We start from the raw sequence: 8071 nt of genomic DNA, 5'->3' as shown, positions 1-8071 counted from the left end.
GGTTTGCCTTGAGAGGGAGGGGAATTTCACTGTCTACAAGTTCACACTGGAAAGGAATCTTACACTGTTACTTATGCTATTATGTTATGACATACTATCTTATAATGTCATATTATAACTACTATTTTAATATCATTCTAAAAGAGAGTTTGCACTTCCACGTTGAGTGGGCCCTGAGTTGAGGGAAATTTTACAGGGCTGTTTACACTGTGCCCATTGGGTAGGGGTTGGGTGTGAGCAAAGTTTATGTTCGTCAGAGAGTTCCCACAGCCTACTTAGGTAGGCCCTTGGAGAATGGTTTGTGCTGTCCCACAAGGGGTTCACAGCAGCCACAGAAAGTTCCCCATGCATGGACATGTTCACTGTCCATGTTAACATTGTCACAGATATGAAAGAGATTAATTATACTGGCCATGGGGAGGCTCATCCTGCGTGAAAGTTCACATTGCCCGTGACAACTTACATTGTGTTGGTGGGAGGGGGGGAGGATTTCCATTGATTGGGATGGTGTTTCATGTTCCACAGTCAGTTCACGTCAGGTGTGAGGGCGAATTAGACTCAATGGGGAGATCTGTACTCTCCATGAAGGAATTCACCCTGCCTAGGAAGTACAGGCGGTAAAAGAGGGTCTCTACTGTCTGTTCAGGATTGTCTCTGGCCGTGGTGTGTTTTTAATGTCCACAGAGGAACCTCCACTGCTTATTCGAGTTACACCATGCATAAAGGAGACCCATCTGTGGGAGTCCACACAGTCCAAGGCCTATTTCACCTGTCCCTGGAACAATTACATAAAATGTAGTAAACTTACACAGTTCATTGAAATTAAACTTTCATGTGGAGTGGGGGTGATGTTGCAGGAAGAAGAATAACACAGGCTTAGCCAGGTTGCTCAGGGTCAAACTGAGCTGGGCTTCTTCCCAGTTGTGTGACCTTGGGCAAATCACTTAATCCCTCTATGCCTCAATTTCTACATCTGTAATGGATAATTTTTTTTTTAATCCTATGGAATAGGGTTGTTATGAAGATGTAATGAGTTAAGATGTGCAAAGCATTTAGGTCTGTGTCTCTAGCAGGGTAAATCCTCAAAAATGTTAACTATTGCTGTGATTATTATTATTCAGAAGGAGCTTATCACTGCCTGAAGAGTCTATGCTGTCACAACCTTACTGGTAACCTGTCCGTATAGTTTGTATGTGTTGTAGTGGTGCTGGTGGTGGTGCTTTTTGAAAGGATTCCAGGGTTCAGCATATCTGTGGGGCATTTATCAATCCATCAGGAAGCATTATGGTCTACTGCTTGATGTCCCAGCTGTAACAGTTTTTAGCTGTGTAGCCTTGGGCCTGTACCCTCTCTCATTCTCACTCTCCTCATCTGAAAAATGGGGATCATTAGAATATCTATCTCATAAAGTTGAGGTGAGGATGAAATGAGATGCTGAATCTAGGGCCTTGCGTATAGTAAGTGCTCAATAAATGGGAGCGATGATTTTTATATGCCCTATCCTGCACTGGACTCTGGGAAATCCCTGCCATTCAAGAAGTCACCATTTCTTGGCCTTTATTTGGGGCCTAGTGTCGATGATGGGTTACACCACCCTTCAGGGAGTCATACTATCCTAATACGTGTGTGTGTTGAAGGGGAGTTGGGTAACTTTTTATTGGAGAGTTAAGACTTTCCGGGTTGGGGGGGATTAGTATAATTGTATGAAAATTACAAAAGCCCAGAGGGTTTTGTTTTTTTTTTAATGTTAACAGTCTTTCAACTTTAGTGAATTTTTTTATAACTATTATCAGTTAGATTTCATTGCAGACAAAAGTAACAGAAATCCAAACAACAGTGGCTTAAATAAAATAGAGATGTATTTTTCTCTTACCTCTGAAGAGATTGAATCACCTTCTGGTCTTTTCAGTCATACTTAGCTCCTCTGCCTCAGTAGCTGCTGGAGCTCTTGCCACCCACTCCAAGTTCCAAGCAGCGATATGGGATATAAGGGTTTGACACTTTGAATCTTTTACCTTTTGGAAGCTTCTGTGGAAGCCCCACTCAATCCGTACTTCTTACATCTTATTTGCCAGGTGTGTTATTTGGCCACCTCTGTTTGAGCCCAGAGGGTTTAAATGGAACAGGGAATTTCTTCCTGTCTACGGGAAAGGGCTACGTTATCCATGACTTAATAAAACTGACAGTGACATTGGGGTTTATTACACCCATTGGTTGAGTCTACACTATTCACAGAGTGGTCCACCCGGGCAGGTGGCACTGTCCACGCGGGGGCACAATGTCCTGCATGAGGTCATGCTGACTACGGGGCTACATTATTCCCATGAAGGCTCACACTGCTTACTGAGGTAATCCTGTTTATATGCACTATATGTAATCCTGTTCACATGCACTACACTATGCATGTGAGGTTTACCCGGTTGTGGGAATTGACCCTACTGCTAGAGGAATTCACACAACACAACGTTAAACAACTTATGCCGCCTCTGTGGTAGCGCACACTAAGGAGGGGACAAGGGCTTCCCTGGTGGTGCAGTGGTTAAGAATCCGCCTGCCAATGCAGGGGACACAGAGCCCTGGTCTGGGAAGATCCCACATGCTGCGGAGCAACTAAGCCCGTGCACCACCAACTACTGAGCCTGTGCTCTAGAGCCCGTGAGCCACAACTACTGAGCCCGTGAGCCACAACTACTGAAGCCTGCGCGCCTAGAGCCCGTGCTCCGCAACAAGAGAAGCCACCGCAATGAGAAACCCATGCACGGAAACGAAGAGTAGCCCCTGCTTGCCACGACTAGAGAAAGACTGCGTGCAGCAACGAAGACCCAATGCAGCCAAAAATAAAAAAATTTATTTTAAAAAAAGGAGGGGGGGTGCTTCCCTGGTGGCACAATGGTTGAGAGTCCTCCTGCCGATGCAGGGGACTGGTTCGTGTCCCGGTCCGGGAAGATCCCACGTACCGCGGAGTGGCTGGGCCCGTGAGCCATGGCCGCTGAGCCTGCGCGTCCGGAGCCTGTGCTCCGCAACGGGAGAGACCATAGCAGTGAGAGGCCCGCGCACCGCAAAAAAAAAAAAAAAAAAAAAAAGAGGAGACAAGCCATTTGTATGGGGGGGTGCACGTTGTTCATTTGCTTTCTCACCATCTATATGAGGCTCACACTGTTTTTGAGGGTTACACTGCCTATGTGGGGTTTACACCGTTTATGTGGGTTGCCCTGTCATATGGGTCCACACAGTTTATGAAGTACTTTTGGATGAGGCCCAGATCATTTATGAGAGCTAGCCTATCTGGACAAGGTTTATGAGGGTCATGCTGCCTATATTTGGGTTCACACTGTTTTTAAGCATTACACTGTCTATTGGGGGTTTACACTGTCCATGTGAGAGTCACACTGTATATGGCGTTTACATCAGTATGGACACTGTCTCTATGGGATCTGGTTGTGGGGTTATACCAGCTGTATGCAGACTCAGTTCACTTCAGCAAATACATATCACCAGCCTACTCTATGACAGACCCTGGTCTAGGCACTGGTGATAAAGCAATGAAGAATGTGAAGAATACGGATCAAGTCCCTGTCTTTGTGGAGCTGACATTGAGTAGGACAAGTTCACCTTGTATAGAGGTTTCCCTGTTTATGAGATTCACGTCGGGATTCACACTCTTTAGGGGGTTGCACTGGCATCGACTGTCCAGGAGGGTTTCTCTGTGTGTATGGAGCTGCATTTTATTGGTATTACATTGGGCATAAGGGAGTTCACTGTCCAAAGATGAGCTTATCCATTCATTATTGATTGCCATGCTCTGGGGATACTACAGGCAACAAAACAGACACAAATCCGTGCCCTCTTAGAGCTGATATTATGGAGGAGGGATTCAAATGACAAGCAAATACATTATGGAAATATATGTCAGATGATGCTAAGTGCTATGGAGAAAAATAGTGCATAGAAGGGACACAGGGATCTAGGAAGGGGGCTCCAATTTAAAATATAGTGGTCAGAGACTTCCATGGTGGTCCAGTGGTTGAGACTCCACGTTTCCACTGCAGGGGGCAGGGGTTTGATCCCTTGTCAGGGAACTGAGATTCCCGCATGCCACATGGTGTGGCAAAAAAAAAAAAAATATATATATATATATATATATGTATGTATATGTATATATAGTGGTCAGACATAGTCGTATTGGGAAGGAGGTTTGTTTATTTTTTAATTTTTGGCCACACACTGCGTGGCTTGCAGGATCACAGTTCCCCAACGTGTCCTCAGCAGTGAAAGCACGGAGTCCTAACCACTGGATCACTAGGGAATTCCCGGGAAGGTGATTTTTAAGTAAAAACCTGAAAGAGTTGAGGGACAGAGCTATGCAGACCTCTGGGGGAAAAGTCTTCAAGGCAGATGGAATAGCATGGGCAAAATCCCCGAGGGAGGAATATGCCTGGCATATTCTAGAAACAGCAAAGAGGCTGGAGCGTATTTGGAAAAGAAATGAAGGGGAAAGGTGGGAAGTGAGATCAGGAAGGAAGGGCCTTGCAGGCAAGGAGCTGTAAAAGCTGGCTTTTACTCCCAGCGAGCAGAGGGGCTATTGGAGGGTTTGGGGCAGCAAAGGGATGTCATGTAGTTGACTAAAACCAGTCTGGCTGCCGATAGAGCACAGGATGGTGGTGGCAGGGGAGGGTGGCTGATTCTGAAACAGCTGAAGGAAGAGCTAGCCGATGGGAGTTCCCTTCAGATTGGATGTAGGATGAGAGAAAGGAATTAAGGATGATTCCAAGCTATTCAGCCTGAGCAACCAGCAAAATGGAGTTGCATTTTCCTGAGATGGGGAAGACTGGAGGTGGGGGGACAGTTTGGGGGAGATCCAGAAGACCATTATGACTTGGAAAACTCGAGAAATCCAAATGGAAACACCGATGAGGCAGTTCAACATGTGAGATTGGAGCTCAGGGTAGAGTCCTGAGATGGAGATAGAAATTTGGGTGTAATCAGCATAGAGATGGTATATGAAACCGTGGTCCTGGTGGAGATTGTCAAAGGAAGGGGTGTAGATGGAGAAGAGAAGAGGACCTGGGACTGAGCTCTGGGACCCTTCAGCTTTTCAAGTCAGGGAGATGAGGAAGCGTGATACTATAAAGGGGTTACATTTTCTGTTTGGCAATGGTTACACTGCTTAGGTGGCTCTGCTCTCTAAACAGTGTGGGTGGGTCCTACTATTTCTAAGGGAATGACAATAGAGTAGTAGTGGTTCATTATTGCTTATATGGGTAATGTGTGGGTTGCCATTATGATTTTTATCGTCCACACAGTTTCCTTTCTAGGTGTGAAGTCTGTGAAGGGTTGTGACTTCTGTGGGGATAGGTTCTGTCCATGCCTTTGCCTGACAACAATAGGATAAAAGTTATCTGTGTCAGGACGGTAAACTGGAACAAGAACTACTAGGTCCATGGGAGTTGGAGTGTCCTTACTGCGCAGATAGACTTGTTTTCTCCATGGCGTGTTACACTATTCATCCCAGGCACATCCTAGGTCTGTGAGAGGCTGTGCTTTTTACCAGCCCCAGGGGCATTTGTGGAGGCTTTCCATAGTGAACTGAGGAAAGGGGGGGGTGATCCTTGCTCATTGGAGTTCACATGGCCTTGGTTGGATGGTATATCTTCAAGGAATGACCAGTGGTGATGGACAGTTTCCATCACAAGTTCACAACATCTAGGTGTTTCACATAGGAATGGTGGGGTTCACCATCCCTGGGGGTGGTTTTCAGTGTTCACAAGACAACTGAAGTATCCAAGACAGTCCACACTTCTATGGTGGAGTCACACAGACCCCTGAGGGGTTATAATATCTGTGGACACGCCATTTTCACCAGGCACTCCCATTCTCTGTGGATGGCTGAGAGTCTCCCATGAGGTGTACCCACCATCTATGATTGTGTTTCACAGAAACTGTGGGACTGAGTTATCCAGCTGGGTCAGGGTAGGATTATGCTATTAACAGGAAATTTCACTATCAATGCTGTGTGTTTATTGCCAACAGTTGGAGTCTGTAGGGTGAGGGGTGCTTACCTCATCCACAGAGGTAACTCTAATAATTATTACCAGTATTTATTGTGTACTTACCTCAAATCTCTGATTTCTCACAACAACCTAATCATGTAGGGCCTATTAATATCTCCATTTTACAGATGAGGAAGCTGAGGCTCAAAGAGATAAATTCACTTGCTCTATGTCGCGTACAGGAAATAGCAGAGTTTGGGCTGCCACCCCAGTCTCTGTCTTGCTGGTGGGAGTATGGAAGTCACTGAGGCTGTTATAGACCTATTATCTTTTAAACTTTGCATCGTCTTTTTCTGAGGGGGGGGCAGTAAAACAGGTAGTAAAATATAGTGGTTAAGGGTGGTGATTTTGAATTGGATAGGCTGGGTTTGAATCCTGGCTCCAACACTTCCTGAGCCTCATTTTCTTAATCTGTAAATGGGGCGAACAATAGTAATTCCCTTCTTTGGGGTTTTGTGAGGATTGAATGAGAAGATGTCCCGACAATGCTTGGCCCAGTGCCTGGCACATCTTGAGCGTTAGCAATTCGGGAGGGAGCTGTTATAATAACAGTGATGATGATTATCATTGCTGGACCACACTGCTCCCAGAGGGTTACAATATCTGTGGGGGAGCTGCACTGTCCCTAGGCAAGGTTACATTAATTCCCCAGGGGGGTGATGCTTCCCGGGAGGACTTGGTTTCCCTGTGGAAGAGGCCTGAGACTTCTGAGGCACTGGTGAGGATCTGCTCTAACGCCAGTAGGAACCCAGCAACAGAGGCTGGGCTTGAAGCCCTAAGCACCCAGAGCCTGACCCTTCAGGCCTTCCCTCTCTGTGGCCTGTTCGCCTCTGTCTTCTTGATTTCACTCTCTCTGAGCATCTCCCCCCGCCCTCCCCGCTTCGTTTCCTTTGGTACCTCAGAGTCTTTTCTGAGACTCTGTGACTATAGCTTCGATTTGCCCTCTACTGTTGGCCATCGGATCATTGCTGATTTCCTGTTTCCCAAAGCCTCAGGCTTCATCCATTCCTCCCAGCTGCAGAGAACAGACTTAACACTGCCCTACGCGCTGGCCTTCATCCTTAAGCCCTGCCTTCCTCTCTCCTGGCGACCCCCCAGTGCCCCTTGGGAGCACATTTGTTCCGACTTTGCTCACCCCCTCGCATCCTGACCCCATCCCCGGAACCCCCTGCCCTGAAGGTGGAGGTGGGGGTACCTCCGGCGCCAGCAGTGTCCCCAGGACAGCTGCAGTCTGGGGATGGGGGGGCGGGCTCCCGCGTGCATTCTCTCTGGTCACTTCCTCCCCAGTTGGGACTGGGGCTATCTGGAAGGCCAAGACCCCATCCCTGAAGGAATGGAGGGCACAGCCGCCTCCCTATTTCCGATGCTGGGAAATGCTTCCCACCCATTCCACCCCACCCCTGGACAGCTGCCCCCATTCAGGCTCAGGATCGTTGGTGGGGGGACATGGTGAGCCCAGCCTGGGAAATGCTGTGGTCTGGATCATCCTCCAAGGTCCTGACCCGGCCCCCCTGCAGAGAAAATTCTGCCTCCTCCCAAAAGGTCCATACTCCTCCTCACAAAAGTTTCTGACACTCATCAGAAGGTACCCCCCAACGCCTCTTACAGGCTTCCAAAGAAAATCTGGACCCCGCAGTGGGCAGGAGAGGAGGAGGGGCGGCAGGTCGCGAGTCCTGAGGACTTAAGTTATCTTCAGACTTGGAGCCTCAGAGAAGGGTCATGACCCCCCGGACCCCATCCCACCCCAACCCCCTCCTTCCCTCCTCCCCCGTCGCGCGGCCCCTTTAAGCCTAGAGCCGGCCGGTCCTCAGTGGCTGCGCGCCGACGAGTGTGTGTGTGTGTGCGCGTGTGTGTGTGTGTGTGTGTGCGTGCGCGTGCGTGTGTGTGTGAGTGCGCGGGGAGGGGGCGGGCGCAGTGTCTCCATGGCGACGCGGCGGTGACGTCGCCGGCCGGGGGGCGTGGGCGTCCCGGCCCCGGAGTGCGATATTAACCCGGGAGGCGGCGGCGGGGAGGGGAGAGGC

This window comes from Lagenorhynchus albirostris, chromosome 19 (assembly GCF_949774975.1).
Source record: "Lagenorhynchus albirostris chromosome 19, mLagAlb1.1, whole genome shotgun sequence".
In the NCBI taxonomy this organism is placed as follows: domain Eukaryota; kingdom Metazoa; phylum Chordata; class Mammalia; order Artiodactyla; family Delphinidae; genus Lagenorhynchus; species Lagenorhynchus albirostris.
The sequence above is the reverse complement of the archived record's forward strand: the minus strand, read 5'-3'. Positions refer to the sequence as shown.